Source organism: Neovison vison, chromosome 7 (assembly GCF_020171115.1).
Source record: "Neovison vison isolate M4711 chromosome 7, ASM_NN_V1, whole genome shotgun sequence".
In the NCBI taxonomy this organism is placed as follows: domain Eukaryota; kingdom Metazoa; phylum Chordata; class Mammalia; order Carnivora; family Mustelidae; genus Neogale; species Neogale vison.
In genome coordinates this window covers 170,070,604-170,081,577 of record NC_058097.1, presented here as the reverse complement: position 1 = coordinate 170,081,577, position 10,974 = coordinate 170,070,604, and positions in this window count along the sequence as shown.

Genomic DNA, 10,974 nt, shown 5'->3' with positions numbered 1-10,974 from the left:
TTAAACTCTCACTTCAAACTTTATTATTCCTTAGCCTCTTCAAAACTCTTGGCAAAGAACTATGTGTAAACACGCACACATGAATGCACACACAGCAAATGATCTTACCTCGTACCTCATGGAGAAAATTGAAGTTTCAGGTGAGAGATTTCTCAATAGTCTGCCCCCACCTCACTTGTCATCCTCTTACATGAACCTGTACTTATATTCTCAGCATTCTTCCTTTTCTGATAGAAAATGTATCTCTTCCTACTTATATCCTGGGAGTTCAGCATCTCAGTATCTTGCTCCATCAACCTATTTATCTATTAATTGTATATTTTTCCCCTTTCCATCTGCACTAATTCAATGTGCCTGTAATTACTTATTATTTATGCTTTGTCTGCAAGAAACAGAAAACACAACTATCAGTGACTTGAACAAATAGAGGGCTTTGTTTTTTTTTTTGTTTGTTTGTTTTCCACATAACAGAAAAATCTGAAAGTAAACAGTTGCTGTCATTGGTTTGTCCACTTAACAAGATCAAGGGCTGCATCTCATTATTCTGCTTTTGCCACATGGTGTCGATATGCTTTGTGCATCACATCTTTTTAGGAACTTCCTATAGACTTCCAGTTTGGTCATATTGGCTAGCATGTATTGACCTGGTTTATTTCATGTGACCACTCATGCAGCTTTAGAGGCTGGAAGGGTGAATATTTAGTTTTTCAATCCTCAGAATGAAGGCAGAACAGAAGAAGTAATTGAGAATTATAACGATATTAGTTTTTCCAACCCATGAACATGGAGTGTCTTCCCACTTGTGTCATCTACAATTTCTTTTTTTTTTTTAAAGATTTTTATTTATCTATTTATTTCATAGACAGAGATCACAAGTAGGCAGAGAGGCAGACAGAGAGAGAGGAGGAAGCAGGCTCCTCGCTGAGCTGAGAACCCTACAAGGGGCTCGATCCCAGGATCCTGAGACCATGCCCTGAGCTGAAGGCAGAGGCTTTAACCCACTGAGCCACCCAAGCGCCCCATCATCTACAATTTCTTACAGTGTCTTAGAGTTTTCAGAGTGCAAGTCTTTCACCTCTGGTTAAACTTATCCCTAGGTATTTTTTTTTATTTTTGGTGCGTCTGTAAATGTGATTGTTTTCTCAATTTGTCTTTCGCCTACTTCGTTATTAGTGTATGGAAATGCAACAGATTTCTGTATATTGATTTTATATCCTGTGACTTCACTGAAATCATTTATCAGTTCTAGTAGGTTTTTGGTGGAGGCATTAGGGTTTTCTATATATAGTATCATGTCATCTGCAAATAGTGAATGTTTTACTTTTTCTTTACCTATTTGGATACCTTCTTTTTTTCTTGTTCTTGTTTGATTGCTGTGGCTAGGACTTCCAATATTTTGTTAGATAGAAGTGTGAGACTGGACATACCCTTGTCTTATTCCTGATTTTAGAGAAAAAGCTCTCATTTTTTCCCCACTTGGTATGATATTCACTTTGGGTTTTTCATTTATGAGCTTTATTTTGTCGAGGTGTGTCCCCTCTAAACCTACTTTGTTGAGAGTTTTTATCATGAATGGATGTTGTACTTTGTCAGGTGTTTTTTCTGCATCAGTTTATTTGATCATATAGTTTTCATCCTTTCTCTTGTTAATGTGATGTCTCACATTGGTTGATTTGAGACTATTGAATCAGCCCTGTATCACTGGATTAAATCACACTTGATCATGGTGAACAATTTTTTAAAAATGTATTGTTGGATTGAGTGTGCTGATACTTTGTTGAGGATTTTTGCATCAATCTTCATCAGAGATATTGGTTTGTGGTCTTCTTTTTTCATAGTGTCTTTGTCTGGTTTAGGCATCAGGATAATGTTGGCTTCATAGAATGAATTTGTAAGTTTTCTTTCCCTTCTATTTTTTTGAATAGTTTTGGAAGAATAGATATTATATTTTATACTTTTATTTTTTTATTTTTTTAAGATTAAAAAAAAGAAAATTATTTGACAGACAGAGACCACAGTAGGCAGAGACGCCAGCAGAGAGAGGAATAAGCAGGCACCCTGCTGAGCAGAGAGCCGATGGAGGGCTCATCCCAGGACTCTGGGATCATGACCTGAGCCAAAGGCAGAGGCTTTAACCCACTGAGCCACCAGGTGCCCCAATTTTATACTTTTATATAAAATTTCTATGTATTTTATATTTATATATTTGCTATATTTACATATGCATTATTCTTATATTTCTTAATAAGGAAGAAAATGAATTAATAATATTAAAATAACTTGCCTAAAATTGACATGTAATTGTGTAGCTCTTGGAATGAACCCAGTTGTTCCTCCAGCCGGCACACCTACCTGCCTAATGTGTGAGGCTTTATTATGTTCACAAAATGCTCTTTCTTTAGAAAAAGCAGGATAAATAACAAATAATTAACAAGATCATAAGTCACCTTATGCATTAATTGACTATTTCTTCCCCTAGATTTTAGGTTGGTTAAAACAAGTTAAAGAGACAAATTATAAAGACAGTATTCTATTAAAGTGGAGAGTACAAAGATAGCATTCCACTCTATTATGTAACTCTTCCATGTGAGCAATGGAAATTGTAAAATTCTTTTAAAAAGTTAAATGTTTAAAGAAGAGTCTTCTATCAATCCATAAAAAATAGAATATAGAAGCACAAAGATTTTAAGATTAAGAGTCTCAGAATTTTAACTTTTGACAAAGGGAATTTTAAGCCAGTCATTGTTTTGATTGCTAAATCCAGTATGCCATGTGTGTTTCAAGAATTCAGTGTTTCCAAGCCCCAAGTTACACTGCTCATTGCTCAAAAGGCCAATACTAAGGAGATAAGTTTTGTCTGGAAAAGAATTTGAGTTTTATTCAGAAGGCCAGCCACTTGGGGAAAAGGCAGGCTCTTGTCCAAAACCCAGCCACGGCTTCTGCCTGTACGCAGGGGTTTTTAAAGTTGTTTAATCAGTAAAGGAAGTGCAGTGGTCGGTAATATTTCCTTCTTTCTTTTTCTTTTCTTTTTTTTTCTTTCTTTTTTTTTTTTTTTTTAGAGAGCAAGAGAAAGAGAGAGCACGAAGGGTGGGGAGGGGCAGAAGGACAAGCAGCCTATGTTCTGAGCATAGAGCCCAACATGGGGCTCCATCCCAGGCCTCTGAGATCATGACCTGAGCTGACGTCAGATGCTTAACTGACTGAGCCACCCAGGCACCCCTAACATTTCTTGTTATGGGCAGGCTCCATCGTGTCAGTGACAGACATTATTTTGGTTCTTGGGGTGGCAAGGGGGTCCCGTCCCTGTTTATAATGTGGAGGAGTCTTCTGTTCTACAAAGAAGGACAAGGTCTATAGATACACAAAGGGAGGTTAGTAAAATCATCTGTGTGACCTTAAAAAGAAAAAGATTTTGCAAAAATTTGATAGACTAATCTGAAAGCTGGCTTGTTGGCCTCTGTGGCAGAGGAAATTTTTGTCCTTCTCTAGAGGCCAATGGTCTGCCTGCTGTGGGTCAAGGGACTTAGGTCAGCAAGTCTGTGAACTGGAATCGAGTTAACTTTTGAGACTGGTTGAAGTTCTGTGACAAATATAGGATAAACTGCTTTAGAAATGGTTTAAAAAGGTAGGTTTTTTGTTTTGTTTTGTTTTGTTTTCAGATTTCAATGGAGAAGAGCAAATTGGGTATTGAGACACACAGAAATACTCAGTAACTTTATGAGATAAATAGGAAAGGACATATTTGCAGTGTGATGTGCCTGAAAAGGCAAGGACACTGGAGTCAGAAAGCTTCGAGTTGTAGTCCAGGCGTTGTACACTTGAGAAGGTTAGCTTATCCCCCTGAGTTTTTATCTGGTTTATCAAAAGAATGAGTTTAAAAGATAAAATGTATAGGGAATCTATCAGAAGAAGGTCTAATGATATATTCTTTGCTTCCACATATTAGCTATATTTGTTTGTGATGCCATATACTAAGTACTGGACCACAAACATCCTGGCCCAAGGAACATGAATTTAGAAGTAAATATATGCGAGGTATTAGGCATTGCAAGGTAGCGTGATAGAAAAAGTACATGGTGCTAGAATAACACCCAGGAATGTCACCCAGACAGACCGGAGTATGAGTTAAAAACTCCCGGAAGAGGCAGCATCTCAGCTGGATGAAGGATGCCTTTAGTCAGGTGAAAGAGGAGGCAGGAAAGCTTTCTCCAACGAGGTGAACTGAAGGTGGTCCAGAGTCAGGGCATACTGGAGTATGCCACTTCCAGCCTCTAACAATAGATCCTGGTAGATGACAGATCCTGAGGCCAGAGAGAAAGCAAAGGTCATGTTAATCAAGATTAGAACCAACCCAGATCTTCAGCATTCATAGTTTGCTTCACATAAGGCTAGGAAAGAGTGAAGATTAAGGTTCCAATGATTGAGAACACTAGCTGCTTCAGCACTGGTGCAGAGCCCAGAAAGACCCTGTTGGATAAAGGATTAACCCTTAGGAGTTGGATCATGGAAAGTTCTAGGGAGGGTCAGGGCAGTGTGATGCTCAGCCTCGTAGCTATTTCAAAATACTGTGGAAAAATTTCAGCATTTATCCTTTTATGTAACAGCTAAACGTCAGTCTAGATTTAGGTTAAAAGACAAATTAAATCACAGCTTAAATTCATCTTTACTTTGAACTTACTTTATTATAATTTAATATTCTTCTCCTATTCCGTGTGGGTGTATGTTTGTGTGTGTGTGTGTGTGTGTGTGTGTGTGTGTAAGCTCCACAGGACATCCAGTCTAGTAATCAATAAATAGTCCAGGTTTCAAACAGCAACAACAATACCACATTACTTACAACTTTAAATTAAATTTATATTATTAAGTTGATGACTCTGGCCCCACACATAGTATCATCCAGCTAAATTGACCTACAAATCACAGACAATCTCATTTGTATAGAACCTTGCCATTTTCAAAGTACTTTCATAACATCAAATGTAATTCTTATAACAATTTGGTTAAGGATATGCAGCAGCTATTCAATAATTTACAAACATTCTTCAAGTTAGCTTTCATTGCTGCAATACCATTGGGAGCAAAAGTGGGCAAGTATTCCCATCATCTCTCCTTTCTAAATGAGGAATTTGAGACAAGAGAGATAAAATGTATCTTGACAGCGAAAATGAGTTTCAAATCTGTGGACTGAAATACCCAAAGAAATATGTAGGGGCGTAAAAATGTAAAATTAAAGAACTATCACAAGTGTTCTCATTTCAGTCTTTATGGTTTAAAAAAAAAAAAAGGCCTGGAAATTACTTTACTCCAAAGTCTCTAAAACATATAAATTTTAGAAGCAGATTCTCATCTCAAAAGCTTCTTTTCAGAATGCCATTTTTATAAGGAGTTAGTTAACAAAATTATAATTGGGTTTTAGAACCAGTAACTGAAATATGTCTTATTTAGTGAAACCTTGAAACTGGAATTCGCAAAATGTTATTGGTAGGATAAGAGGAAACAACAAGGATTAAAAATGAAAACAACCATACAGGATGGGTAAAACAATCCTCACTTCTAGTAAAAGTGTTTCAGAACACTCTTAAAGTCTCTGTAAAAGCTACTACTAATGTTGATTGTACTAAACAATTATTGAAGTGATCTGAGGATACAGATGATATGGCCTGTGTACAAACAGTAACTTCAGTCTATTATGATATATATAAAGAAGTATTATATAAAGAATACAAGGTTTTATGGAAAAGATTGGATTTCGATTAGATAAAAACATCTTTAAAGTTAAAAAATGTTAATAAATTTCAGATACAGAAGTATACCTGCCAGTAGAGTACCTTTGGCAAGTTTCCCTGGAGGAGTTCATACCTACAATTCGTTATATGTAAAACATAGGATATGTTGAGATAAAATAGAAGTCATAAAATAAAAAGGAGAGGGAGATAAGAAGGGGAAAGGAGAATAAACTCAATGATTAGTTAATAAGTGGAAGTTAAATGACTACATGAAAAATTGGCCAAGCAGCTTGTATAACATTCAGTAAGATAGCAAGGAACTAAGGACATTATTTTTTTAAAAAAACGGTATAAATACAAAGGTTGGCACTAGATTACAAATATTAAACTCTCTAAAGATCTCCCAAAATATCTGATAGACAAGATGAGTGGAAAAAATATGAAAGCATTCTTCACTAACAATCTTGATATAAGATAAAGTAGTAAGTAGCCTGAAAAATATAAGTTGAACAGATATTATAGACATGTCAAACTTTATGCCCCAGTGAGAGAGAACCTAACCTCTTCTTGTCTATTCATGCAGCACTTACAGAAAATGGTTGTATAATTGGTCACAAAGGAAATATTGATTGGTTCCATGAAGTAGATGAATTACAAGCAGAACCTAAATGTGAAAAATCCGAAGGTATTCCTGAAGGAACCAGAAGTAGACCTTAATAAGTGGTAAAACATCCCTCCATTTTAGTTTGAATGACTCTTAAGACGATATCACTTCTCTCTATGTTGATTTATAATTTTAATCCATTATTTTTTTAAATAAAGATTTTACATGGTTCAAAAGTTCATATAGGTAAACACATAGGCAAAAATAGCCAACAAAATATTGAAGATCAAAAACTAAAAATGAAGATGTTAAAAAACATGAACCAGGTATTAAGACATATCACAAAGAATCTATGTAATTAAAATAGTGTAGTACTGATCCATGAACCAGTTTCAATTGTATGAGGCATGTATCTAATTTCACCTTTTTATAAAAAGTTACCCAATTGTCTAGGCATTGTTTATTTCAATACTTATTCCTGTAATCTGAAATGTTGCCTTTAGTATATTATATATAAGAATAAAACTAAAATATGTCAGAGATTCAATATTAGAAATTGAAATAATAAAAGCCCTACAAAAATATATAAGTAGAAAAAGTCTTTCTAAACTTGATTTAAAATCCAGAGGCAATAAAATTTTGATACATATAAATATATAATTTTTTAATTGCATGGTCAGATAAATATCTATAAACTAAGTCAAAAGACAGTTGGCAAAATGAGAAAACTCTTGCAAAATATTCCACAGATACAAAATGGGGAATAAAGGACAAAAGCATGATTAAAATATGAGAAAACTCATGAATAGACAATTCACATAAAAAATGAAATAAAATGGTCCTGAAGCATATGAAAAATCATTCGAACTCATAGTTAAAGAATGCAAATCAGATAGTTATTGAAACACCAATTTTTTTTTATTTTTATTTTTTTTTTTTTTACATATCAGATGGGCAAAAATTAAAAGTGACCACATATTCGGATGAATGCTTTGGAGAAACAGGCATTCTTACACATTGCTGGTAGAACACATCCTCTTGCAATCCTTCAGGTGGAAAATTTGGAAACTGTATGTAGATGCTTGCCATTTGGCCCAGCAACCCCACTTCTAGAAGCATATCCTAAAGATTCAATGATGTAAACTCATATATACGCGTGTTGATTTGCAAACCAGCTCTTGTACATAGAGGGCTAGAAAAGACCAAGAGAGATACAGGCCACTCCAGACTGATAGGTGGCAGATTTAATACGCAAGGGAACTTAAATATTAGGCTTGCCTCTGGTGGTCTTAAAATGCGCAAATCTCTGCATCTACCTGCCAGAATCTTAAAAGTTTACATATAGACCTTAATGGGGTTTAGCCATATACACAAACCAGGTGGTCTCAATAACACGTTACCATCTCAAGGCTTGAAACAGCTCCTACTTTGCAAATGTTGGGTAGAAAGCATATTACAAGGACAAGGGAGAGGATGAGGAGCATCTAATTCTCAGATCCAGTTCCAGGATCACACCAGTAGTAGTCACACTACTATTAGTACTAGTAGTAGTAGTAGTAGTTCCAGTAGTCATATCCTCTCAATAACTTCCTCCAACAGTGTACTAAAGTCTGTAATTGCAAAACATTTGAAATAGCCTGGATATCATACATAGGAAAGTGATTGAATAAACTATGTCATATTTACATGATGGAATATTGTGTAGTTATAAAAAAATGAAGGAGATGCGTGGGTGGCTCAGTTGGTTGTTAAGTTAGTTGACTCTTGATTTTGGCACAGGTCATGATCTCAGGGTCATGGGATCGAGTCCCGTGTAAGCCTCCATGCTCAGTGCAGAGTCTGTTGAGATTTCTCTTTCCCTCTCCTTCTGCACCTCTCCCGTTTGTGTGTGCTCTCTCTCTAAATAAATAACTAAAATCTTTTTTAAAAACGAAGGAGAAAGATTATAACCTTCCATGAGTCATTTTTAGCATATATTGTTAAATGAAAAAAATCAAAGTGCATCTATAAGGTTTACTTTCAAGTCAGAAAGAAGTACCTGTATGATAATATACATGTGTGCAAAAAAGAAAGAAAGAAAAATAAATATATGGGGGAAAAGGAGGAAAATTAAGAGACTAAAGAGGTATGTTAATTACAGGGCATAGGATAGAATAGGATAGAAGGAACAGGGGAAGGGAAACAGGTTTCAAGCTATGGAAGGAGTGCCGCTTCTGTGATGATAAATTTCTGTATATTTTTACTTTTCAAACCATAGAAAAACTTTACATACCCCTAAAATAAATAATTTAAATTTAACCAGGGAGGGGGTGGAAGATAAATTAGAATACTAATGGCAATAAATAATCTTAAATGTATTACAGATGTATATATTTGCATGTCTAGCAAAACCTCACTAGGTGGTGTGGAATAAAATTAATTCTAGAAACAAGATTTTGACAGAAACGCAAAATAACTATACACAAATACTGTACTCTAGTTGGTAAATTTGTTCTTCATAGGACTATGCGTTAACAATTCTGAAACTATGTCTATTTTAGGTTTGAACAAAAACATAAATTGTGTAAAACTTGCTATTTCCAAGAAAGAATTTAAAAATAGGGAAAAGGAAAAGACTAGAATGAAACTTTTGGTGTTGGATTAGAATCAGAATTGTAAGAATAACATAGATCTAGACACAGGCATTGAAATAGTAAATATATGTGTATTAATAGGATAAATATGTGTATTTGTACATGGATAATATATGTATTTTCTAGCTATGTCCTTGGAAGGGTGTAGAAACAATGGCATCTCAGTGGTAAAGAGCACACTCAGTTTTGGTTTGTAAATATCACTGATACATAAAAGATGGGAGAACTCCTTGGGAAGATGGACAGATTCCAGAGTTGGGCAGACAAAAAGTACAATATGAGTCTAAATATCCTGTGCCAGATAGTAAAAGAGGTACTTAAAAAATGATGGAGCTATGTTGAGATTATGCAGAAGACAGTGGTCAGGTCTGGAGCAATATAATGAAAAATAAAAAAGTACAGTAATAGAGCCCACTGAATAAAATAAATAAGTCTGTAGTGATTAAATAATTTAATTAATAAATGAGGTAAAAGGACAGCATTATTTACATCAGAATTGGAGTTAACACATGTCTGAGGAACACAGGAAGTTGTGTGACAAACACCAAGTTCATCAATGAATACCAAAATTAGTAAGCAAACGTGATGAGAAAAAAATGTACGTGTAGAGCTTTAAAGATTTTTCTCCAATAAACTTGTTGACTATAAAAGGAGTAATTGTCACTTTATAGTGGAGAAACATTTTACTACTCAGCTTCAATAAGTGATCAAAGTTAACATCATAAAAAAGCAATTTCAACATCATGTACCCCCGATGCTATGCATTAAAAAGGGTATTGCATCACCCCTATGGCAATTTAGCCCAAAATGTATTACCTGAATTTAAGCACAAGGAAACATCAGACTAACCCAGATCGTTAGACGTTGTGCAAAGTAACTAGTCAGCATACTTCAAAGGAATCAATGTTATCAATGCAAATAAAATCATACTGTGGCAGAAGCGACAAAATGGATATGACAAACTAAGGAAGGAGAATACACAATAATCTTATATGGTAAATATAAGTTCCTTTCAGATTGAAGCATTTAATATAGTACTTCTGGGGCACCTGGGAGGCTCAGTCAGTTAAGTGTCTGCCTTCGGCACAGGTCATGATCTCCGGGTCCTGGGCTCAAGCCCTACACTGGACTCCCTGCTAAGCAGGGAGCCTGCTTCTCCCTCTCCCTCTGCGTGCAGCTCCCCCTGCTTATGTGCTTTCTCTCTCTCTGTGTCAAATAAATAAATACAAATCTTAAATATATTATATATATATAATATATATAAATATATATAAATATGTTATATATATATATAATATATATATATAGTACCTCTACAGATTAAACACAAGAGGATCAAACCCAATGAAGGAAATTAGAGCAACACTACATGCAGTTTTTATCCTTAAATGAATATTTCAACTATATTATAAGCTTTAAATTTAAAAATGAGTTTGTCGTAATAAGCTGTGTACACACAAGAAATTGAACATTGTAATACACTTCTGAAGAAAAATGGATTTGTTGATGAAAGTTATACTCATCTCATTAGAATATTTGTTTCAGCGCAATGTTTGTTTCCGTAACTCTTTGACACGAACTGATGATCTCATTTGCCATACTCTATCTTTAATTTATTGTTTTGAATTACTTCTTCTTTTTCTATTCTCATTCCCATTCCCTTGGTTTAAACTCTCATCCTGCTTGGCTTAGACTCTCATACTTTCCTGAAAGTTGGTTTCTCTTCCTCAAAATATCTTCAATACCTGAATGAACTCTACAAAAGTTGATTATTTGAAAACCAGTCCTTTCACGCAATTATCAGTAACTCAATACTTCCACAAATCTATATATATTGGCATTATATATATTATATATATATATATAATAATATATATAATATAATATATTATATTATATATATATTAGATAGTATTATCTAAGACTTTTATATCCTTTATCTCCTATAATTACCTAAACATTACAACCATATTAATGATTTGCTATTTCATATATAGAGACATTGTTGTTT